General features: G+C 42.0%; 1 long non-coding RNA gene across 1 annotated transcript; it reads left to right on the top strand.

Moving 5' to 3' along the window:
* Window positions 1-33: 33 nt before the first annotated feature.
* Window positions 34-19,251, top strand: LOC123586358. Its single transcript, XR_006706767.1, has 2 exons — window positions 34-800; window positions 18,597-19,251. It is a non-coding gene; the product is annotated as an uncharacterized LOC123586358 (long non-coding RNA).
* The last annotated feature ends 6,790 nt before the right edge of the window (window positions 19,252-26,041 follow it).

A 26,041-nucleotide genomic window follows, 5' to 3' on the forward strand; every position in this document is an offset into this window, starting at 1 on the left:
GAAGGGCTACTTCCGGAGAGTTGCGTGGCCGCGCGAACACAGCGGGAACCACGCCGCCCCGAGGGCTGGCGCTCAGGCCCAATCTCGCGAGATCTGGGCCTTGAGCGGCCGCGCCGGAACTGCGGCGGCGAGACTTGGCCCCGCGGCCCTGGCTCGCCGGGCTGTTGGGATGTCCTCCTCCCTGCCGGAATCCACTGTGCCCGGTCGTCCGCACCTCTGCCCCAGCCACACCTCTACGGCCGGTCAGGTGGCTTATTGAACGCCTGCGTTAGGTGCCAGGCCACGGAGTTGGAGCTGGGAACGCGGAAATCAGTTAGTCGTGGCTGCTGGTTTCAAGGAACGCCCGTCCTAGCGGAGGAGAGAGACTTGTACAGACGGTGCGATTAGGGTTTTAAGAGAGGTGTGGCCCGAAGGCTGCTGTGACCCAGTTGAGGGGATGGTCAGAGACAGCCGCGAAAGGAATCGGAGCAGTGCTTCGAGGGGTAGGAGTGCTTTGCGGGGAAGCAGAGGCCTTTCTAGGCAAAGACGCGGGCGGTGGAGAGTACGTGGTGTAGTGGAGCAGTGAGTGGCGAGTCCAGAGAAGGGGGTCATAAACCCAAATGCCGACGGTGGTGGCGTATAAATCATCTTATGCAGGCTGGGCACAAGGAAACGATGGGAGGCGCTAAGCATGAACGAGGGAGCGATCATTTTCTCTGAAAGGAACGATGGGTACTCAACATCCGGCCAGTTTCCCTGGGAGAAGGAGCGCCCAGTGTTGATTATCTTCGCACTTTCCAGGAAAATACAGAAGTCTTGATGTATGTGAACGTTCAATCTCTATATGCTGGGCCGTATTAAATGCCGTTTTAAATGCCGTAGCAGTGAAAGAAAATGCCTCAGAAGCTTGGTTTCAGCCTGTGCAGAGGTTTTCAGCTTTTTCAGACTGATTATGTCTGTGTGGAGTGTGTGTTTATGAAAATCTGGAAGCTGGCTCAACTGGCTCCCCTTGGCTTGTACTTTCTACCACTGGTTCTTTTCACTTAAACTCCGATGTGCTGAGAGTTCTGTAATGCTACTTTTGGCCTTTTTTAGTTTTATGTGCATTTCTCGTCTCTTAAGAGTTCGCAGCAGAGAACCGGTCTCCTTTGAACTATGAATTTCTATGTGGTAGGTACAGAGGTGGGCCCTGTAGGGTCAGAGAGGGTGATTAAGATAGTATTGCTAGGGGCGCCTGGGTGGCGCAGTCGGTTAAGCGTCCGACTTCAGCCAGGTCACGATCTCGCGGTCCGTGAGTTCGAGCCCCGCGTCAGGCCCTGGGCTGATGGCTCAGAGCCTGGAGCCTGTTTCCGATTCTGTGTCTCCCTCTCTCTCTGCCCCTCCCCCGTTCATGCTCTGTCTCTCTCTGTCCCAAAAATAAATAAACGTTGAAAAAAAAAAAAAAAAAGATAGTATTGCTGACTTCCAAGTTCTTGGAAGTTATACATTATAATAAGATATAATCGAGGTATTTGTAAAATATGCGAGCATAGATGAAGGCAAATTCGTTTCTTCTTGGAGGAGTTGAGAAGACTTCCCATTGGAGCTAGACCACCATAGGACTAAAGGTTTGGGTAGGGTAGGTTTCTATTCAACTCTGTATCACTTGTGTAAATATTGAAGCACAAGAAATGCATGACTTTTTTTTTTTTAATGGTGGGGTTTTTTTGTTTGTTTGTTTCTTTGTTTTGTTTTTTTTAGTGTTTATTTTTGAGAGAGAGGAGAGTGCAAGCTGGGGAGGGGCAGACAGGGAGGGAGACACAGAATCCGAAGCAAGCTGCAGGCTCAGTGCTGCCTGCACAGAGTCCGAGACGCGGGGCTCGAACTCACAAACCGGGAGGTCATGACCTGAGCCAAAGTCAGACACTTAACCCATTGAGCCACCCGGGCACCCCATGACTTTTTTTTTTTTTTTTTTTTTTTTTAATGGAAGTACAGTTGACACACAATGTTACATTAGTTTCGGGTGCACAAGGTAGTGGTTCCACAGCTGTTATGCTCTGCTCACCACAAATGTAACTACCATCTGTCAAGAACATGACCTTTGAAATCAGACCTGGTTTTCTGTTCTAGCTTTGCCACTTCATTGACAGCTGTCCTTGAACATCTTGTCCTTGAGCCTGAGTTCCCTTATCTGCAAAATGGTGATGATAATACAAGCTGCATAAAACCGTCCAGAGGATTAAGTGAGAAAGTATATTATAAAGCATTTAAAGCTGTGCCTGACACAGTTCCTCAAATCCAACATGTAAGATGAAACATAAGCGGCTAAGAAAAAATAAACAACTAGGGAAACTGTGACGCGCCGTCGATTGTAAGATGCATCCCGTTCAGAGGTGTTAAAATGTGGGGTGGCTGAATGGCTCGGTCTGTTAAGTGTCTTGCTTTCAGCTCAGGTCATAGTCTCAGTTTGTAGGTTCAAGCCCCACATTGGGCTGTGCGCTGACGGTGTGGAACCTGCTTGGAATTCACTCCCTGCCTCTCTGACTCCCTAAACAAATACATATTTTTTTAAGTGAAAAAAGCCTCAATACAGTAACAATCAACAATACAATAAGAGGAATGTCTATTACTCCTATGTAAAAATTTACTACAGAACCATGGGCTGCTAGGATAACATTTCCTGGGGCAACAATATCATGACCCTATTATCCTTGTTTAAGAACAGTGCTAGAAGCAAGTTAAAATAACACATTTCCTACATTCTACCAGATTCCTTTATCCTATATCCCAAGTTTTTTAATCTTTCAGTTGTACAGATTTTTAGATTTCAAAAGTTTTCCCCATGAGGACCACCATTTCAGAGCTTACTGCTTCAGTCCCCATGCCTATGACAAGGCTTTTGTCCTGGGACTTCCTTTTATTGTTCTCTTGGATAGGATTCACTATTACATGTACCCATATCTTCTCCCTTAGTTTATACTATCTTACGTTATGGTACATCCTCCAGTAACTTGTGGAAGGTAAATGGGAGCTAAACCTGCAATGTGATTATTAGAAGTGTTAGTAACAACACTGGTTCTAAACGAATGTTTAGGACCGGGCCAGGCATCATAAAAGACGAGAGAAATTAAACCCCTGCTTTATAACAGATATGAACGGAGATGGGCCTTAGGTTTGAATGCTACCCCACTAGGTGTGAGCCCTATTACTATCAGTGATTTAGCTTCTCTGAGCCTCACTTGAGTTTAAATTCATAGAAATAAAAATGCCTACCTTCCAGAACTACTTTGAGGTTTATGTAGGACTGAGACCACCACTCTGGAGTCAGACCACCTGTCTTCAGATCTTGGCTTCGCCACTCCAGTAGATGTGCAGTTTTAAGCAAATCATTTCACTGCATTGTGCCATGGTTTCCTAGAATATGCAATAGTATAATGGTAGTGAGGCCTAAATCCAAAGGTGGTTTTTTTGTTTGTTTGTTTGTTTGTTTGTTTTTTAAAGATTTTGTGGGTAAAGTGTTTAGAAGAGTACCAGGCTCAGAGAAAGGGCACGTGAAGTGTTGATTGTCATTGTTACTGGTTCTATTAAATCACCTAGCACATAATCCTTGAACTAATTTTATTTTTTCTATCCATTTTCCCTGGATTCTTGTTCTCTTCAAAAGCTTCGGTTATGGGGCACCTGCGTGGCTCAGTCGGTTAAGTGTCCAACTTTGGCTCAGGTCATGATCTCATGGTTCGTGAGTTTGAGCACCTAATCAGGCTCACTACCGTCCGTGCACAGCCCACTTTGGATCCTCTGTCTTCCTCTCTCTGTCTTTCTCTCTCAAAAATAAACATTTAAAACAAACAAACAAACAAACAAACCTTGGTTACCGTCTGTCTTCTGATGATCCATAAAGCAGTATCTACAGCCTGAGTTTCTGTCCAGATTTTCAGACCTGATATCCGACTGCCAAGTGGGCATTTCCATTTGGAGATCCCAAACTGAACATACCCAGTTCTTCTACACTAACTCCAATATTCCCTTCTTCCTTTCTTCTCTCACAGAGTAGCACCACTTGGTTTTCAAGCCAGAAAACAGGAACTACCCTCAGTTATTCCCTCTTCTTTATCCTTTTTCAACGTTTATTTATTTTTGGGACAGAGAGAGACAGAGCAAGAACGGGGGAGGGGCAGAGAGAGAGGGAGACACAGAATCGGAAACAGGCTGCAGGCTCCGAGCCATCAGCCCAGAGCCCGACGCGGGGCTCGAACTCACGGACCGCGAGATCGTGACCTGGCTGAAGTCGGACGCTTAACCGACTGCGCCACCCAGGCGCCCCCCCTCTTCTTTATCCTATACATCTAATCACCAAATGTGATAAATTCTCCCCGCTTCATTTCTCTCTCTCTCTTTTCTACATCTTTCAATTCCTTCTACTGCACTTTAGCTCAGGTTACCATTGTCTTCCTTTGCATTACAGACTTCTAAATGGTCTCTAGTTACACACCCACCTATGTCCCCCCCACTAAGCCATTCTTTTATGTAGCCAATAGTGATCCTTCTCCACTACAAAGATGATTGGATATAGAGAATTTAGAAGACGAAGGAGCTGAGGGCAGCTCCCAATTTTTCCCCCCTTGGGTACCTGAATATATTCACATTGGAAAAAAAACAGGAGAAAAACGGATTTTTAGGGGAAGGTTTTTGTTTTTTCTCTCCACTAGGCTAGGAGGACTAGATAAAGACCTTCAGAAACGTTAAGCACTGAAAAGATTGAGGCCCCTTCCCAAAATATAATTTAAAATAAAACTAATGCTAAAGTGAAATGTGAGTTTTACTGTCTTTTGGAATACTTATTTTTTCAAATGATTTTCACTGTGAGTGTGTGTCCCAAGTGTGTGTTTAATTTGCCTTCTGGGCAACCCAGCACTCTGGATTGAAGGCAGAAACTGTCTTCTTGTTACATCTCCCACTTTTGGAACATGGCCCGGCACAGAGAAGCTTCTCAATATATAATGAATGAGTGAGTGAATGATACTTTTCGGGAGAGAGGACTATAGGTTGGATAAATACCTTGGAAGAATGGGGAATTTTAGCTTAACTTTGAAGAAAAAGTGAGATCAGGACGTGGGAGAATCAGTGATCGAAAGCATTGAATTGGGAGTGGGAAAGAGGGAGGACAGCACAGCCTGTATGTAGTAGAAACAACCAATATGTGTAAAGAGAATATATATTCAATAGAAATGGAACTGACTAGGTAAAGTAACTGGTTATATCTATAAGAGGTACAAGGTTGAAATTCAGGAGATCCATGAATCTGATACTGTGCAAAGAACTTGGTATGCACATTTTTTCCCCTGAATCAAAGAGCCCTAGTTTTTTTAAAATCCAATTCTTTTTTTTTTTAATTTTTTTTTCAATGTTTATTTATTTTTGGGACAGAGAGAGACAGAGCATGAACGGGGGAGGGGCAGAGAGAGAGGGAGACACAGAATCGGAAACAGGCTCCAGGCTCTGAGCCATCAGCCCAGAGCCCGACGCGGGGCTCGAACTCCCGGACCGCGAGATCGTGACCTGGCTGAAGTCGGACGCTTAACCGACTGCGCCACCCAGGCGCCCCTAAAATCCAATTCTTAAGTGAGTTTATAAACCAATAAATGTTAAGATTTATGTTGTATATTTCAGAGACTGATAAGTCTTAAGCTTGACGCTGTAGCCATTTAATGCTCAAAATTTTTTTACTACAGGGGCACCTGAGTGGCTCAGTTGGTTAAGCAGCTGACTCTTGGTCTTGGCTCTGGTCATGATCTGGTTCATGAGTTCAAGGCGTGCATCAGGCTCTGTGCTGACAATGCAGAGCCTGCTTGGGATTCTCTCTCCCTCTCTCTCTGCCCCTCCCCTGCTTGTTCTCTCTCTCTCACACACACAATAAATAAATAAACTTAACAAAAATATCTAAAAGAAAGGACCAGAAGGGAGGGAATGAGAACCTCAGATCTGGAGATAAAGCCTGAAAAGTTGGGCCATCAAATTGGAAAGGGAAAATTAAAATTAGTCTTTGTTTACAAATGACAAGATCTCATATGTAGAAAACCCCAAAGATTCCACAGAAAAAAACCAACTGTTAGAACTAGTAGGCAAATTTCGGCAGAGTGGCAGAATACAAAATCCACACACAAAAATCAGTTATTTTCCATAATAATAATCCAAAAAGGAAATTGAGAAGACAATTCCACTTGCAATAACATCAAAAATAAAATACCTAGGCTGGGGCGCCTGGGTGGCGCAGTCGGTTGAGCGTCCGACTTCAGCCGGGTCACGATCTCGCGGTCCGCGAGTTCGAGCCCCGCGTCGGGCTCTGGGCTGATGGCTCAGAGCCTGGAGCCTGTTTCCGATTCTGTGTCTCCCTCTCTCGCTGCCCCTCCCCCGTTCATGCTCTGTCTCTCTCTCTCCCAAAAAAAATGAATAAACGTTGAAAAAAAAATTAAAAAAAATAAAATAAAATACCTAGGAATAAATTTAACCAGGGAGGCAAAAGATTTGTACACTGAAAATTACAAAATACTGGTGAAAGAAATGATAAGACACAAAGACATTTTGTGTTCATGGGTTGAAAAACTCTCAATTGTTAACATGTCAATACTACCCTAAACAGTCCACATATTCAATGCAATCCCTGTCAAAATTTCAGCATTTTTTGCAGAAATAGAAAAATCCATCCTGAAATTCCTATGGAAACTCTAAGGACGCTGAGTAGCCAAAGCAATCTTGAAAAAGAATAAAGTTGGAAGTCTCCTACTTCCTGATTTCAAAACTTACTCTCAAGCCTCAGTAATCAAAAAAGTGTGATACTGGCATAAAAATAGACCTATAGGGGCGCCTGGGTGGCTCAGTCAGTTAAGCATCCGACTTCATCTCAGGTCATGATCTCACGGTTCGTGGGTTTGAGCCCCACATCGGGCTCTGTGCTGAGAGCTCAGAGCCTGGAGCCTGCTTCGGATTCTGTGTCTCCCTTTCTCTGCTCCTCCCCTGATCACACTCTCCCTGTCTCAAAAATAAATAAATGTTAAAAAAAAAAAAAAAATGAAATAGAATAGAGTGCCCCCAAATAAACCCTTGCTTATATGGTTAAATGTTTTTCAACTTGGGTACCAAGACCATTCAATGGCTAAAGGACGGTCTTTGCAATAAATAGTGTTTAGGAAACTGGATATCCACATGCAAAAGAATGAAGTTAGATGCTTATCTTACACCATATACAAAAAAACTCAATGGGTCAGAGACTTGAACATAAGAGCTAAAGCTATAAAACTCTTAGAAGAAATCATAGGGGGGGGCGCCTGGGTGGCTCAGTCGGTTAAGCGTCTGACTTCGGCTCAGGTCACGATCTTGCGGTCCGTGAGTTCAAGCCCCGCGTCGGGCTCTGGGCTGATCGCTCAGAGCCTGGAGCCTGTTTCAGATTCTGTGTCTCCCTCTCTCTCTGACCCTCCCCCATTCATGCTCTGTCTCTCTCTGTCTCAAAAATAAATAAACGTTAAAAAAATTAAAAAAAAAAAAAGAAGAAATCATAGGGGAAAAAATGATGCTGGATTTGACAATGATTTCTTGGATATGACACCAAAAGCATGGGCAACAGCAGAAAAAAGTAATAAATTGGACTTCAAAATCTAAAACTTGTGCACGAAAGGATACAATAAACTGAAAAGGGCAATTTATGAGATTGAGAAAATGTTTGCAAATCATATATTGATACAAGAGATTAAAATCCAGAATAGATGAAGAACTCCTACAACTCAACAACAACAAAACTCAACTCAAAAATGAGCAAAGGACTTAAACAGACGTTTCTCCAAGGAAAATATGCACATGGCCAATAAGCACATAAAGGGATGCTCAACATCACTAATCATTAGGAAAATGCAAATCAAATCTATAAGATACTACTTCACATCCGGTAGAATGGCAATTCTTTAAAAAACCTGGAGCGCCTGGGTGGCTCAGTTGGTTAAGCATCTGACTTGATTTCCACTCAGGTCATGATCTCACAGTTTGTGGGTTCAAGCCCTGCATTGGGCTCTGTGCTGACAGGATTCTGTCTCCTCTCTCTGCCCCTTTCCTGCTCACTCTCTCTCTCAAATAAACATTAAAAAAAGTAAAGAACCTGTTGGTGAAGATGTGGAGAAATGGAGAAATTAGAACACTCATTGCTGGGAGGAATGTAAAATGGTACAACCACAGTGGGAGAAAGTATGGTGTTTACTTAAAACATTAAACATAGATAGTGGCACCTGGGTGGCTCAGTCAGTTAAGCGTCCGACTTCGGCTCAGGTCATGATCTCGCGGTCCGTGAGTTTGAGCCCCGCGTCGGGCTCTGGGCTGATGGCTCAGAGCCTGGAGCCTGCTTCCGATTCTGTGTCTCCCTCTCTCTCTGCCCCTCCCCCGTTCATGCTCTGTCTCTGTCTCAAAAATAAAGAAACGTTAAAAAAATTAAACAAAACAAAACAAAACATGCCAGTCACAAAAGGACAAATACTGCATGATTCCACTTATGAGGTATCTAGAGTAGTCAAATCCGTAAAGACAGTGGAATGGTGGTTGCTATGGGGAGAGGGAAGAATGGAGGGTTATTGTTTCAACAGGTATGGAGTTTCCATTTGGGAAGATGAGAAAGTTCTGGAGACGGATGGTCGTGTGTGATTGTTGCACAACAATGTGAATGGACTTCTTACCACTGAACTGTACCTCTATACCTGGCTAAAATGGTAAACTTAGTGTTATGTATATGTTACCATAATTTTTAAGTAATTTTTAAGTTGGACCATATCTAGATGATGTGGATCAGCAAAATCTCTTAATCATTCCTTGTGAGAGTATACATTGGTACAGCCCCCTTGGAAATTTGTCCTTACTCTGTAAAGGTAAATATGTGCATACCCTTTGATCAACCATTTTGCTTTTATGTGTATATCCAAAAGAAACTTTTCAAAAGCTACCAGGACAAATGTACAAGAGTGTTCATGTGAGGAGAGCCTGGATGGCTCAGTCGGTTGAGTGTCTGGCTCTCGATTTTGGCTCAGGGCATGACTCTGGGGTCATGGGCTCAAGCTTCATGTTGGGCTCTCACTGAGCATGGAGCCTGCTTAAAATTCTCTCTCTCAGGGCGCCTGGGTGGCTTAGTTCGTTAAGCATCTGACTTCGACTCAGGTCATGATCTCACAGTTCATGAGTTTGAGCCCCATGTCGGGCTTGCTGCTATCAACACAGAACCCACTTCTGATCCTCGATCCCCCTCTCTCAGCCTGCCCCTCCCCTACTCGAGCTCTCTTTCTATCAAAAATAAATAAATATTTTTTAAAAAAAGATTCTGTCTCTCTCTAGCCTGATTAAGATTCTCTCCCTCTGCCCCTCTTTCCAACTTGCTTTAAAATTAAAAAAAAAAAAAAAAAAAGTTCATGTGAGCACACTCTTCAATACCAAGATCTGAAAATAACTCAAATGCCTATCTACATGTAGAGGAATAGATAAATCAATTAGGGTATATTTATACAACACTCCAAATGAATGTATTAGAGTTATATATGCCAAAACATGGGTTAATCCTAGCAATATAATATTGAGTGGAAAGAGTAAGTCCTTAAGAATTACAGCATGTGGGGGCGCCTGGGTGGCGCAGTCGGTTAAGCGCCCGACTTCAGCCAGGTCACGATCTCGCGGTCCGTGAGTTCGAGCCCCGCGTCAGGCTCTGGGCTGATGGCTCAGAGCCTGGAGCCTGTTTCCGATTCTGTGTCTCCCTCTCTCTCTGCCCCTCCCCCATTCATGCTCTGTCTCTCTCTGTCCCAAAAATAAATAAATGTTGAAAAAAAAATTTAAAAAAAAAAAAAAAAGAATTACAGCATGTGGTAGACTTTTTATAAAGTTACCAATAATAATAGGTGATGCAATGGAGGATCAAAGAGGTGTATGTAAATGTAAATTCATGTCTTGGTTTTCATGTTGGTGCTGATTTCATGGATATTTGCTATTTTAAGTGAAAGACTAAGTGAATGAATGCTTGAGGCCCTTGAACACACCAATGATGGTCATGAACCAAGAATAATGATGAATTGAATTCTCTGCATCTGAGCTCAAATTTTTTTTTTTTATTTTTGGGTGCCTGGGTGGCTGACTCAGTTAAGCTTCTGACTCTTGATTTTAGCTCAAGTCATGATCTCACAATTCGTGAGTTTGAGCCCTGTGTCAGGCTCCGTGCTGTTAGCTTGGGATTTTCTCTCTGCTCCTCCTTCCCTTGCCCACTCTCTCTCAAAAGAAAATACATAATTTTTTTTGAGTTTGTTTATTTTATTTTGAGAGAGAGCAAGAGAGAATCCCAAGCAGGATCCACATGGTCAGTGAGGAGCTCAATGTGGGGCTCGAACTTGTGAACCGTGAGTTCCTGAGCCGATATCAGGAGTCGGACGCCTGACCAATTGAGCCACCCAGTGCCCCCCAAAAAAATTCTTTTCACATTCAACTCTATATCAGTATGATATAAGTAGAAGAAGACAGTGGGGAAGGTGGGGAGTAATCTTTTAAATTACTTGCCATCAAATATGATACTCCAGGAAGATATGTCACATTTCCCTTGTGGCCTCAGGTACCCTCTGATAGATTACTACTCTTGCCTGGGCATTTAAGCATCTCAATTTAGAAGATCAGTAGTAGTGGAAAGTCACCAAAATATCTTGAGCTTGGATGGGAATTCTGCAAAGTAAGTGTTTCTGTGAAGGAAAAAAAAAATTAGTCTGGCGGTTTTACATAGGATAGATATATTTTTGAGAGATCACAGAGGAACCAAGTATCAGGCCATCATCATGATGCAGTTTTCAAGTAAGGGAGCCCTGAACCAAGTAGTAGCAGCAGAAATTGAGAAGGAGATAAACCAAGAACCTTTTGTAGGATGGAATAGTAATTCTTAGAACACATAAGATGAAGTAAATGAGAATACGTAAATAATTCTAAGGTTTCTACCAGAGGTATATCTCAGCTTTGTGACCCAAAGCTTACACAATTCTGGGGACTCCCTTTGAGAAAAACAATATGGCAAAATCAAAATAGGACCAAAATTAGATACAAAAGTAAATATTTATTTGAAAGAGCCTAGTGTAAGTGAAGATCACAGAACTTTTTTAAGCTTTCTGTTGTACTAATTCTTAGATGTCAAAGTTTTCCCCATGAGGACCAACATTGCAAAGTTCACCGGACTATTCCAATCTCTATGCCTCTCAGAGGCTTTTTTTCTTAATGTAGGTGTTATCACTATGAACTTACCTCCTAGCACTGCTTTTGCTGCATCCCATAAGGTTTGGTATATTGTGTTCCCATTTTCATATGTCTCAAGGCATTTTTAAATTTCTTTTTTTTTTTTCTTTGACCTTTGGTTGTTCAGTAGCATGTTGTTTAATCCCCACATATTTGTGAATCTTGCAGTTTTCTTCTTGTGATTGATTTCTAGTTTCATACCCTGTGATCAAAGAAGATGCTAGACATATTAGTCTTCTTAAATGTATTAATACTTGTTTTGTGGCCTAACATGATCTCTCCCAGAGAATATTCCATGTGCACTTAAGAAGAATGTGCATTCTGCTCCTGTTGGATTACTGTTTTCTGTAAATGGCTAAGTCTATCTGTTATAACATGTAGTTTAAGTGCAATGTTTCCTTATGGATTTTCTGTTCCTATTATCTACGCATTGTTGAAAGTAGGTTATTGAAGTCTCCTACCATTACTATATTGCTATTTCTCCCTTGAGGTCTGCTAATATTTGCTGTATATATTTAGGTGCTTCTATACTGGGTGCATAAATATTTACAAATGTTGTACTCTCTTTTAGGTACAATATATGAATGACCTTTTTTCATTTCTTATTACAATCTTTGCCTTAATGTCCATTTTGTGTGACTTAAGTATAGTTATTCCTACTTTCTTTTGATTTCCATTTGCATGGAATATCTTTTCCCATTCTTTCCGTCTGCATGTGTTCTTAAAGCTCATGAGTCTCTTTAGATAGTTGGGTCTTTTTTGTTCTTTCTTTTTTTAAATCCATTTAGACACTTTATGTCTTTTCCTTGGAGAATGTAGTCCATTTACATTTAATTATTGATAACTATGAACTTACTATTGCCATTTTCTTCATTGCTTTCTGGCTATTTCTTAATTCCTTTATTCTTTTCTTCTTCTCTTGTTCTCTGTGAGATTTGATGATATTCTGTAGTGGTATGCTTACACTCCTTTGCCATTACCTTTCGTGTATCTGCTATAGATTTTTGATTACCACGAGGCTTACATAAAACAGAAAGATGCTTTGCTTTTAGATCCTTTCCCATTCAAATAATTTTCTTGTGAAATGTCTGTTTATACCACTACCCCTGTTGGGTTTTTTCTTTTCCAATTATTAACTAGTCTACTTTCACAACATCCTTATTTTTGTCAGTGGCTTTCCTTATAATTGGAGCAGTTCTCCACTATTATTTTTCATGACTTTATGAAAGTCCTACCTCTTTTACAAGAGATTTACAATTTCACTTTGCAAATGCTTTGGACTGAATTTGCAAAGAGATTAATGGAGTAGAAGGATATGTTAAATCAGGAGGGATGTTCAATGACTCATTTTTTAGATAATTGGTTCATTGGTAAATATATGATAGGGAAACTGTTGTTTCTTCTTGCAATCTCTTAACTGTGGGGACCTAGCTAATGAAACCCTGACTAATAAGGATACCCCGCAGGCATTTAATAGGGTTCCAGTGAGCCTCATTGAGATAATGGCTATGAGGTGCTTAGCATCTGTTCCTGGCACAAGTAGAGTTGATTACTTAATCCTTTGTATTGCCACGGTATACCATAATATCACATCTCATCGTATTATGGTTGCTTAATTGTTTGTGTGCATGTATTTCTCTTTATTTTTAAGTTCATTTATTTATTTTGAGAGGGCAGAGACAGCGCGAATTGGGGAGGGGCAGGGAGAAAGGAGACAGAGACTTCCAAGCAGGCTTCACACTGCCAGTGCAGAGCTGGACACGGGACTTGAACTACGGAAACCTCGAGATCGTGACCTGAGCCGAAACCAAGAGTCAGATGCTTAACAGACTGAGCCACTCAGGCACCCCTATGTGAGTGTGTTTTTGTAACAGTCTGTGACTCCTAGAAGGTAGAAATGGTTTCTAATTCATCTTTATGCTCCTGATATGTGCTTCAAAAATGGTGAACATTCAATACATGTTGAATGAGTAAGTAAAGGAATGAATGAATGGGTATCTTCCTCATCTTTTTCTTGTTATAACATATCTCAGGTTATCTATTTAGACTTTAATTAAAAAAAATTTTTTTAACAAGGCAAATACCTTTGTACTGATAAGGAATGTTCTCTAAGATAGAGTGATAAAAACAAAATGCAGAAGGGTTTATAGCATATGCTACTTTTTTTTTTAATTGGAGGTAGAATATACACATACATGCACAAACACACTCATGGATGTATTTGTGTACATATATGTGTCTGTATTTGTTTTTTTCACAGACTGTCTTAAGGATACATGAGGGGCGCCTGGGTGGCTCAGACGGTTAAGCAGCCGACTTTGGCTCAGGTCATGATCTCACGGTTCGTGAGTTTGAGACCTGCGTCGGGCTCTGTGCCGTCAGCTCAGAGTCTGGAGCCTGTTTCAGATTCTGTGTCTCCCTCTCTCTCTGACCCTCCCCCGTTCATGCTCTGTCTCTCTGTCTCAAAAGTAAATAAACGTTAAAAAAAAATTCTCTGTTCTCCCTTTAAAAAAAAAAAAAAGGTACATGAGAAACCAGTAAGAGTGACTAACTTTTGGTAGTAACACTGGGAATACACATGGTAAAGATGTACTTTTTTATTGTATACTCTTTCAAATTGCTTAATTTTTTTAAATGTTTATTTATTAAGAGCACACAAGTGGGGAAAGGGCAGAGAAAGAGACACAGGATCTGAAGTAGGCTCTGTGCCAACAGTAGAAAGCCCTATGTGAGGCTTGAACTCACCAACCATGAGATCATGACCTGAGCCAACGTCGGTTGGTTAACCGACTGAGCCTCCCAGGCGCCCCTCAAATTGCTTAGTTTTGTTTACCTTGTGTTTATATTACCTATTTTATATAAATATAGATATATAGATATAAATTTTATTTTACAAAGTTGTTACCATTTTTGAAACCTAAAATAATGGGTAAATGGAAGGACTGGAATGATGTTAGAATATTACTAATTCAGGTTAGAAAAGTCCTTAAATATGCAAATATACAATCATGTAAGTGTTTAAAAATATTTTCTTTGTCTTCATCTACCTGTAGGCTTATATATTGCACATTTCAAGTTGGCCTAAAGGTCACAGATACATAAAAATTGGAGGGGATTTAACAGTTATTGTTTTTCTAATTGATTTCCACAGTCTTTATCATATAATTTGTTTTTTTTTTCTGAGAGAACTTTTCACCTCTGGCCATACTAAATTTTGTTTCTGTGACTTTTCATTCATCATGTTTTATTTTGTTTTGTTTTAAGATTTTAAGGGGTGCCTGCGTAGCTGAGTCGGTTAAGTGTTTTGTTTTAAGATTTTATTTTATTTTATTTTATTTTATTTTATTTTATTTTACTTTTGTGTTTACTTATTTATTTTGAGAGAGAGAGAGACAGCATGAGCAGGGAAAGGGCAGAGAGAGAGGGAGAGAGAGAAAGAATCCCAAGCCCATTCCATGCCGCCAGCACAGAGCCTGAGGTGGGGCTCGAACTCACAAACTGTGAGATCAGGACCTGAGCTGAAATCGAGAGTTGGATGCTTAACCAACTGAGCCACCCAGGGCCACTAAAGATTTTATTTTTAAATAGTGTCTACATCCAGCAGGGGGCTCGAATTCAAAATCCCAATATCAAGAGTCACATGCTCTACCAACTAAACCAGCGAGGCACACCTCCATTCATCATGAGGTATACGGTTACTCTTGCACATACGACCTAAAAGCATGCCAAAATATCCCAAATTAAATGATCTATATGCAATCTCTTCGTAAAGCGTAACAGACTCTGCCAATGCTCTGTGCACCCTCGGTCTAACCTGTTGTATTCACTCCAGCAACTTCCAGCTGCCTGAGGTTTCTGGCATCAGGAACTTCTGCTATTGGAGCCTAAATGGGTTTAAACTTTAAAAGCAATTTATCATAGGGGTGCCTGGGTGGCTCAGTCAGTTAAGCGTCCAACTTCAGCTCAAGTCATGATCTCCTGATAGTTCAAGACCCACATACCACAGAGCCTGCTTCAGATCCTCTGTCTCCCTCTCTCTCTGCCTCTCCCCTTCTCCCTCTCTCTCTCCCTTTCAAAACTTAATAACCATTAGAAAATACTTTAAAAGTAATTTATCATAATGTATCAAAGGGCTTGAAGATGTGCATACCCTTTGATCCAACAATAGGAAATAATCAGAGAATGGGCGATTAAGCATTTTTAAGGATGTTTTCATAGCCTTAAATTTTAAAATTTTATTTTATTTTTGAGAGCGAGGCAGGGAGAGAGACAGAGAATCTTACAAGGGGCAGAGAGAGAAAGAGAGAGAGAAGCAGGGCTTGAGCTTACCTGGTACAGGACTCAAACTCAAGAACCATGCGATCATGACCTGAGCCAAAGTCAGATGCTTAACCAACTGAGCCACGCAGGGACCCAATTTAAAAAGTTGAAAAAAAGCAGAATATCTAAATGCTAAAAAAAGAGGACTAATTAAATACATTATAACAAATGAATGCAATGGAATACTGTTCAGTGTTTAAAATTATATAAATGCATATTGATTTCACTGCAAGTTCACAGTATATTATGTGACTATATTGGCTCTTTGGTAAATATGTGTTAGAGCAAACGTTGCTTTTTAGTGCAATCTCTTAACTATGGAGACTTGGCTAATAAAATCTTGACTAGAAAGGACCTTTATTTATTTATTTATTTATTTATTTATTTATAAATGTTTATTTATTCTGAGGGAGAGGGAGCAAAAACAGAGTAGGGACAGAGAAGGAGAGAGAGGGGGGAAAGAGAGAATCCCAAGCAGGCTCCACGCTGTCAGCACAGCGCCTGATGCAGAGCTCGATTTTATGAACTGTGAGATCATGGCCTGTGCTGAAATCAAGAGTCAGATTCTTAACCAACTGAGCCATCCAGGTGCCCCAAAAAGGTACTTAAAAAAAAAGAGAGTAATATATATGTATTATGCATAGGAAAACATTTGGAACATTGACAATAAGTTGTGATTTGTCATCAGTATTCTAGGTCTTGCAAGGGTGGTAGATGTTTATTGGCTTATTAAATAAATAATAAATAAAGAGGGTCAGTGATGAGAATGTGTGATAAAATAAGGGTGATGATCGCTTCAAATCTGTGCAGTTGAAGTGTGTTAAATAAAAGAATGGAAAGGGGGGAACATCAAGAGGTTATATGCTCAATTGTTAATAGTAGTTATCTCTGACTAAAACTTTAAGGGTAATTATTTTCTTTTTACACACTTAAGAGTTTCTAATTTGTCTATAATTCTATATTACTTATGTAACGGAGATATTAAAAAGTCAAAGCCATTACATTTAAGATTTAAAAGTATTCGACAATAAGAGCAACAGTGAAGCCTTGCCCTCTTAAATGGACAAAAGACCATTGTCTGTACTGGCCAATTATGTTCCTTTGTAGCAAATACATTACGTTGGTTTGTGGGACATTCCATGTAGAATACAGCTGAAACATTTCTGTGACCAACAGATAAATTATATTGGATTTGATGCATTTTACCTATGTCAGGCCACTTTTGCACTTGGAGAAAAATGCTTTGTTGTTTACTACCTACCATATAAAAGGAAGGAAGCGGTTTCCAGCTACTAGGAAATATAAAGCCATTTGGAAACTCTTCTCCTGGGTTAGAAGGTATTCTTGATATAGGGATACTGGAATGTAGCTACTTTTTTAGGGAAAAGAAAATTTATAAATGTTATTACTTAAATTACGTTATCTTAAATGGAACTGCAACTGTAATTTATTTAAATTTTCAGTTTCAAATAGTGGAGCCAAAGGGTATTTTTTTTTTTTTAAGTTTGTTTATTTTGAGAGAGAGAGAGTGCCCTCAGGCACGTAGTGGGGGAGAGAGAGACTCCCAAGCAGACTCTGTGCCCTCAGCAAGGAGCCCACAGCAGGGCTCTATTTCATGAACCGTAAGATCATGACATGAGCCGAAATCGGGAGTCAGATGCTTAACCGACGGAGCCACCCAGGTGCCCTGCCAAAGGTTATTTTAAAAACTTGAAGTTGCTGGGGCGCCTGGGTGGCTCCGTCGGTTAAGCATCTGACTTTGGCTCAGGTCATGATCTCACAGTTCCAGAGTTCAAGCCCCACATCGGGCTCTGTGCTGACAGCTCGGAGCCTAGTTCCTGCTTTGGATTCTGTGTCTTCCCTTCTCTCTGCCCTTCCCCCGCTCATGCTCTGTCTCTCTCTCTTTCTCAATAGTAAATAAACGTTAAAAAGTTAAAAATAAATAAATAAAAATTTGAAGTTGCTCTGGAACTTGGTTAGATGTCTCTGCTATATATTCCTTAATGCTTTCCCTAGCTTCACGTTTTTTGTCATGGCCTATTCGAGGACCTGTTTTTCTTTTCTTTCTTGATTGTAAGTGCAGTAAGAGTAGGAATGACGTCTGTCTTACTGGCAAATAATAGGAACTATATATACATAGATATATAGATAGATAGATAGATAGATAGATAGATAGATATAGATTTTTTTTTAATTTAAGAGTGAGAGAGACAGAGAGAATCTCAAGTGGACTCCATGCCCGGTGGCAGAGCCCCATATGGGACTCGATCCCATGACACTGGGATTATGACCAGAGCTGAAGTCAAGAGTCAGACGCCTAACCAGCCAAGCCACCCAGGTGGCCCGGAACTCAATATTTAATAAAAGAACGTATAAATGAATGAATGGATTCAGTTCCAATTTAGAGCTAGGACATAAAGAGCAGAAGCTTTAAAATGCACAGTGGGGGTGGTTCCTTACACATTGAAGGTCTGAAGTGCATGTTACATTTGAAGTGCATTTACATTTAAGGTGAAACATTCATGTTTATGGTTGACACTAACCAATTCCAGTAAGTGAAATGCCAAGGTAGGAATATACTACTAAAAGTCCTCGTGAGGAATAAGAATGGAGAGAAAGTGCCACACAGGCTACAATGTCTCAGTTATATGAATGCAAAGCTGCAAGAGAACTCAGAACATCTTGAAGTCAATCCCTTCATTTAATAGATGAATAAATTGAAGTTCATACAATTTAAATGAATTATAGAGTCACCGAGTTCCTTATTGATAATTCCAGACCATGAGCTAGGTCTCCTGACTTACTGGTCTAGTTTTCTCTCCATCAAACTTAAAAGAAGGATTGACTATCACCTAAGGCTAGGAAAGGAAGAATAGAGAGACAATCATCTTGTTCTTCAAACATTCTGGTTCAGATTCCTTCTTCAGCCCCAAAGAGCAGAAATTGGGGGTCATTAAGAATGGCATTGTAAATGAAACAAAGTGAGATTTCACATCTGGAATACTATACGTAGTTCTGTGTCCATTCCACAGGAAAAATACAGCAAAGCCAGAGAAAGGTCCGCGGGAGGAGGTGAAAGTGATCTCACAGAAGGATTGAGAACAAGATGAAAACATTCTGATGCTTCACACTGAGCTGTTAAAAGGAGATATAATTATCAGCACTGCACCTGAAACTTTTAATTGGGAACGCAGAGGAAAAGGAGATCCTTCCACAAAATAGCCATGGATGCTGTTGCCAGATGTCCTGTCCTGCATTAAATGATCCATGAGTCTGATCTGGTATGCTCATTTATACGGTTTTATTTACAAAACTCCTTTTCTTGTCATTTCAAACCCCACTTAATCCCTAAAAACCCCAACGGAGAGGGGAAAATGAATGCCTCATTATAGTCTTCTCTGGTGACAGGTAGTGATGCTTCGGGTCACAGGGTGACAGTTATCTGGATTGCAAGTCCTGCGTGGTTATGGATGAGAGATACCACCCTTTCAGCTAATAACCTATCAACTACCAATGTCTTTTACTCATTTTCTCTTTGGGGCCTGTGAATTGTTTCCTATGGAAGTACGTCTTGATTTATAGTAGCCATAGTGGAAGCTGCTTTTTATGATATTGTCAAATATTATATTCAAAAGATAAATATTTGGAGTACCCTAAAATAAACATATAAATGTTCCCTTTGTTTCACATCTTGTTGTGTCCTATTTCTTTGGAAGTTATCAGATTTCAATCTTCTGCCTTCTTTTCTTGAGAGTTTACTTCTTTAATCTTCCCTTTTGTGTTTAACTTTCTTTTTTTTTTTTTTTTTTTTTAATTTTTTTTTTCAACGTTTATTTATTTTTGGGACAGAGAGAGACAGAGCATGAACGGGGGAGGGGCAGAGAGAGAGGGAGACACAGAATCGGAAACAGGCTCCAGGCTCTGAGCCATCAGCCCAGAGCCTGACGCGGGGCTCGAACTCACAGACCGCGAGATCGTGACCTGGCTGAAGTCGGACGCTTAACCGACTGCGCCACCCAGGCGCCCCTGTGTTTAACTTTCAATATGCTCCTCTGTGCCAGGGACGCCTGGGTGGTGCAGTCAGTCGGTTAGGCGTCCAACTTTGGCTCCGATCATGATCTCACGATTTGTGAGTTTGAGCCCTATGTCGGGCTCTCTGCTGTCGGTGCAGAGCCTGCTTCAGATCCTCTGTCCCTGTCTCTCTGCCCCTCCCTTGCTCTCTCTCTCTCTAAAATAAGTAAACATGAAAGAAAAATGTTCTCCTTTCCCCCGTATTTTTCAAAGCTCTCATATTTATTTGAATGCTTAAGTGTTTTTGCAATATTAATAGGTATGTTTTTCAGTAGCTCACAAAAACTGACCAGCTTTTCTGCTAGTGAGCAGTTATTGTAGAAAACTTTGCAGATATGAATATTCAAAACTGAAATAATAACAAAATAAAATAAAATAATAACAAAATAAAAATAACAAAACAAATAATAATCATAATTATGATTAACTCTTGGGGAGAGGATTAGAGAGGATGTTCACATTCTGCATAAAAAATTCCCGAGGGGCACCTGAGTGGCTCAGTCGGTTCAACGTCCAACTTCAGCTCAGGTCATGATCTCACGGTTCTTGGATTCGAGCCCTGCGTCAGGCTCTGTGCTGACAGCTCAGAGCCAGGAGCCTGCTTCACATTCTGTGTCTCCCTCTCTCTGCCCTTCTCCCGCTCCTGCTCTCTCTCTGTCTCTCAAAAATAAAATAGGGGTGCCTGGGTAGCTCAGTTGGTTGAGTGTCTGATTTCAGCTCAGGTCATGATCTCGTGGTCCGTGGGTTCATACCCCGCGTCGGGCTCTGTGCTGACAGCTCAGAGCCTGGAGCCTGCTTCGGATTCTGTGTCTCCCTCTCACTCCCCCCGCTCACTCTCTGTCTCTCAAAAATGAATAAAAAAACATTAAAGAATTTTTAAACATAAAAACTAAATAAAATAAACGTTACATTAAAAAAAAATTCCCTCCTTGTTTTTTATACTAAATATCTACAAGTTTTTAAGCCAGAGAACAATTATAATAAATTGTTACTAGCTGAATATTATACATGAGACATCTATCTAATATAAAGCTAAAGTCAATAAATATTATTCTCCATGTAAATAGGTCTCTTAGGACCTCCTCCAAGGTAGCAGGATACTGTTTAATTCCTTGTAAGATGATCTGTTGTTTTGACACTCAGTCACTAGAGAGAAGCATTTTTTTTTTTTTAATGTTTACTTTTTTATTTGTTGAAAGAGAGAGAGAACCAGCCGGGGAGGGGTCAAGAGAGGGAGAGAAAAATCCCAAGCAGGCTCCTCGCTGTCAGTGCAGAGCCCAACACGGGGCTCAAGCCCAGGAACCATGAGACCATGACCTGAGCTGAAACCAAGAGTTGGACCCTTAAACAACTGAGCCACCCAGGTGCCCCTAGAGAAGCATTTCTTAGGGTGAATTCCACAGAACATCAGTTCTGCCCCTTGCTAATAGGCAAATGAGAAAAAAGGATTCTGTGGTTTGGTAATGTTGGTAAAACACAGGTTTGAACAAACAAACATGTTTCTTAACTGCAGTATTTTTCAGGGTGTTGAAAGCACTCAGGGACACCGTGACTCTCTCCAGGAAGTGAAAGGGGAGCAGAGCAGTGCACAGGTTTTTCCAAACTTGTTCTCTCCCAGTATCTTTTTTTCCCCTCCCCAAACCAAAGTTCCAAGGCCTATGTTTTGGGAAACTGCTTTAGAGTGTTCAAGAAACAGTTCTTTTCATCGCAAGATTTATCCATATCTAAAGATACAATCATTGCTTTTGAGCCAGATCTACATTATTTAAAGTATAGATTTTTTCAAATATTACCTTAATTTTAGTTAGTTTTTCTTTTTTAAATAAATAAGACGGGCTGTGATATAGTACTAGGTTTGGGTTTGTTAAATTGTGTTCAGGATTTTTACATGTGCTCATCAGAGACACTGGCCCTTAATTTTCCAATTTTTTTTTCTATTAAAGTTTATTTAAATGGGGGGGGGTGCAGAGAGAGAGAGAGAGGGAGAGAGAGAGTCCCAAGCAGGCTCTGTGCTAACAGCACAGAGCCTGATGCTGTGCTCTGTTTCACGACCATGAAATCATGACCTGAGCAAAATCAAGAGTCGGATGCTTAACTGACTGAGCCCCCCAGGGGCCCCTAATTTTCCATTTTTTTTGGTAATACGTTGCCAGATGTTAGTGGTAAAGCTGTGCTGCTCTCATAAAATGATGAGTTGTGCAGTGTTCCATCTTTTTCTCCTATCTGGAAGAGTCTGTGTAATCTTGGTATTAACTCTCCCTTGAATGTTTGGTAGAATTCACTGGTGAAAGTGTCAGAGCCCAGAATCTTATTTCACTGGGAAGTTTTCGGTTTTGCAAGAGGTGTCAGAGCCCATTTGGTGCAGGGGGCAAAGCCCCACGCCCTTGGCCAGCAGTGAGTGGAGGACTTAGTGAGGCACAGATAGGGGAGATTCTTGCTTGAGGATGAGAGGTTCTGGTTCAGAACATGGGGCGAAGCAGTCAGCAATCTAACTGGGGGATCCTGGAAGTGAGAGACACCCACAAGGGCTGGGAGGAGCTCCTCACACATTTTTGGCTAAGTAGGATACTACACATGGGTGGAGGGGACCTCAGAGACCTGGGAGTCCAGGGAAAGGCAAAAGGCAGGGGAGTCTTGAGAACTGGCTGGATCTTTGAATTCATTCCCCAATAGATAATTCAACAATTCAAGTTGGATATTTCCATACTTCGCTCTCGGTATGTGGTGGTCGGGAGAAGTCCTCGAAGATCTCTACCTACAAAGAACATAATTGACGCCGGCTAATGTGCCCTGAAATATGTTGTTGCATTTGCTCCCCGGCCACGCTTCCCCCCAGGCTAGTCCCCAGCCGGTGGCTGTGTGTCATCGGAATACGAAGGCAGGTCCGTTCCTAGAAGTTATGAGGTTCTTCTGATCGCTAACAACTTTGACTTAAGGACTCACGACAGCTTGGCTGAGCCTTTCTTCGTCTGCATGGTAGTCTAGGATGCTTCTGCCCAACGTTCTTTGTCTCTGTACCTCTCCCGTACTCAGGCTCAGGCCCGTGCTGCAGTCCAAATGACCTCTCTCTCAGGCTTTTCCAGCCCCTTCCTATTTCCTCCTGCAGCCATTTCCCCTAATGATTGTACATTTACTCCTAGTGGCATGTGCTTCGTCGAGGGCCCAGATGAGCACAAATGGTATCAAAAGTGGTCCACGAAACGGGTGGTCAGATGGGGTATTGGGGACTGGCTCATCTACTGCCCAGCAGATGAGGAGGACGCTGGCAAGTGGGACGTGGCACCAGGTTAAAGTGAGGTAAAGATTCCCCCGGTGGTGACCTGGGACAATGCCCCTGGAGAGGCGAAGGCTGTGGCAGGTGCGATGTTTCAGGCCTTTCAGAAAGACGGGGGACCAGTGCCTGCACAGACAGTGGCGTTGGCTTGTTGCTACTACATCTTAGTGATACTCTGCTGTTGGCAAGCAGTCAGGGGTTCTGTGTGAGAGTCAGAGGCCTCTGGTGGCTTCCAAAGAGGCCCTGATCTCTTGCAGAAGCAGGGCAGGCACGTTTCAGCAACAGGCAGAAACGCTAATTGTTAGAGTCTCAGAGTTCCGTCATTGTTTGCGTTGGTCAGCCGAGGCAGGAGGGTGGGGAATGTTAGAGCCTGAGGATCTACACGGTGGCCTGTGTAGCCACTGGACCCCTGTGCCCTCCGTACTCACAGAGGTGGCCCATATTCCCTAAGAAGAGCTAACTTATTCCGAGATGCTCTCCTCGGAGGCTGCCCTCGCCCCGACTTCGTCTCCTGGCCACCAGACTGATAACGGGGGTTACGTAGGGCCTGAGTAAATGACACTCAAAATTCTCCTTGTGTGCATGTGTGGGCACGTGTCTTCCTGGGGAATCCATTGCTGTTGTTAGTTTTCTTTAGTCTGGGACTAAAACTATTTCTGAAACAGTAGCCCTTCCTCCCTTTAAGCCCGAAGCCTCCTTCCCACCAGGAACAGCTGTAATTTCATTACAAAGCAGAACTGAACTAATTTCCTCTCCTAATGACCCAAGTTCACTTTGACATACCAAAATAACTTTATAGAAAAATACCACTTGAACCCTGAGCTAAGACTAATTGGCACTTCGGCCCAGGATCTCAAGGACAGTCAAACCTGCCATCCTTGGCCACCAGACTAAATGTAGGTACTCCTCTGAGGCAGTTGCCATCAGCTTATACCAATCCTCTGCTTCTCTTCTCGACAGTCACCTGGGCTGGGACCGGCATGAAGCAAGGAAGGCGCTTAGAGTCAACGCATAAGGAGGGGCTCCTTCTCAAGGCTCACCCTACACGTGCACTCGCTCCGTCTGACAGTCGGAACCCCCTTACATCTTGCACCCTAGGGGTCTCCTCTCTCAACCCCTAGTCCCACCCCCGTACATCACCAACTACAGTGCATCGCTTATGGTGTGATGGAAAGAGCATTAGCCCCGGAGTGAAGGAGGGGGGACGAGTAGGTTGTTTGCAGAGAAGATGGCCCAGAGCTGACTGGGGGAAGTGAGGGAAGTCATTGCAGAAAAGTGGGAGAGCGAGAATTTAGTCTGGAGACAGGAAAAGAAGCGAAGGGTCAGACGCAGGTCTGGGAAAAGCCCTGTGAACAAAATGAAGCTAAATGTTTTAGGGGGCACCTGGGCGGCTCAGTCGGTTACACATCCAACTCTTGATTTTGGCTTGGGTCATGATCTCCTGGTTCCTGAGTTGGAGCCCCGAGTCAGGCTCTGCACTGACAGTGTGGAGCCTGCTTGGGATTCTCTCTCTCTCTCTCTCTCTCTCTCTCTCTGCCCTCCCCCCCCCCCAAAATAAATAAACTTTGAAAAAAAAGGCTTAGAACACGGAGAGTGAACAAAATGAGGTTGCCAGGAGCTTGCTCATATTGGGAGCCAGTAAGTTCTGGGAGAGACGACTAAATTTCTGGTTATACCCCAGTCTTACTTTCATACAATCATGCTGGAAAATATATCCTGGTTGGGGACAGGAGAGAAAATCAGAAAATCTCTATAGAGTGAAAATCTATATGTTAATCTTGTCAAAGTCTGGGAAGGCTTCTTAGGACATATGGGATTTCTGTAGTTGGGCCAGCTGAAATATAAAAGCCCTGGTGTGACAACTGTCTTTGTGGGGTAAAGCTGTATGCACAAAAGTCAATATGTTGAGTTAAACAACATTAACAACATTTGCATTTATGTAACATTTTATAGGTTACAAAGTCTTCTGACACCTTCTTCTTAATTCGCAGTCTCTCTGTGCCTTTGCCCATTTCTGTCCCCAATTCCTAAAAATCTCTTTCTTCTCCTAGCCTGCTTGTTGAAACCTGGTTTTTGAAACGGCTTTATTGAGATATAATCCGCATACAATTCACGAAGGTAAGAACCAGTTCAGTGGTTCTCACGATTTTCAAAGCCGTGCAGCCATTCAAGACAGTCGATTTGAGAACATTTATCTAAAAAGAAATCCTGGAGATGCCTGAGTGGCTCTGTTGGTAAGAGCATTTGACTCGATCTCAGGGTCTTGAGTTCAAGCCTCATTTGGGCTGGGAGCCTATTTAAAATGAAGAAAGAAAGAAGAAGGAATCCTGTACTCCTTCAGCAGCCACTCCCTGTATGCTTTCTAACCTCCCCAGCTGTAGGCAACCACCAATCTCCTTTCTGTCTCTGTCCGTTTGCCTGTTCTAGATATTTTAATTTTTACCTTAAAGGGACCTTGGGGATTAGGAATTCTTATCTCTGGAAATCCTAATCCCTAAGTGGTGGGACTTCTGTAATAAGAGCTGTGATTGAAGGGGAGGGAAATGGTATTTATTTAACAACTACTACATGCCGGTATATAGTCTTTATTTTCACAACCATCCTACAAACCACGTATCATTTAACAGTTGAAGAACCTGAAGTCCGTAGAAGTTAAGTAACTTGCCATAGCTTACAAAGTAGTAGCAAAGCAAGGATGTAAACCTTGCTTTTCCAACTGGAGCCCATTGCCTTCTTTCCCCAGATCAGTAATTCTCAAACTTTGGTGAGTGGGTTCTGGAGACACCTGGAGGGCTTATCAAACACAGATTAATGGGCTCCACCCACAGAGTTTTGGATTCTTTTTTTTTTTTTTTAATGTTTATTTATTTATTTTTGAGAGTGGAGAGGGGAGGAGAGAGAGGGAGTCAGAGAATCCCAAGCAGGCTCCACACTGTCAGCCCAGAGCCTGATGTGGGTCTTGAACCCCCCAGTTGTGAGATCATGACCTGAGCCAAAACCTAGAATCAGACGCTTAACCAACCGAGCCACCCAGGCACCCCTGGATTCTTCACTTCTGGGATGGGGCCCACACTTTTGCCTTCCCTGATGCTGCGGATGCTGGGGTTTGGGACTATGCTGTATAACACACTG

The sequence above is a fragment of the Leopardus geoffroyi genome, chromosome C3 (genome assembly GCF_018350155.1).
Source record: "Leopardus geoffroyi isolate Oge1 chromosome C3, O.geoffroyi_Oge1_pat1.0, whole genome shotgun sequence".
NCBI lineage: Eukaryota > Metazoa > Chordata > Mammalia > Carnivora > Felidae > Leopardus > Leopardus geoffroyi.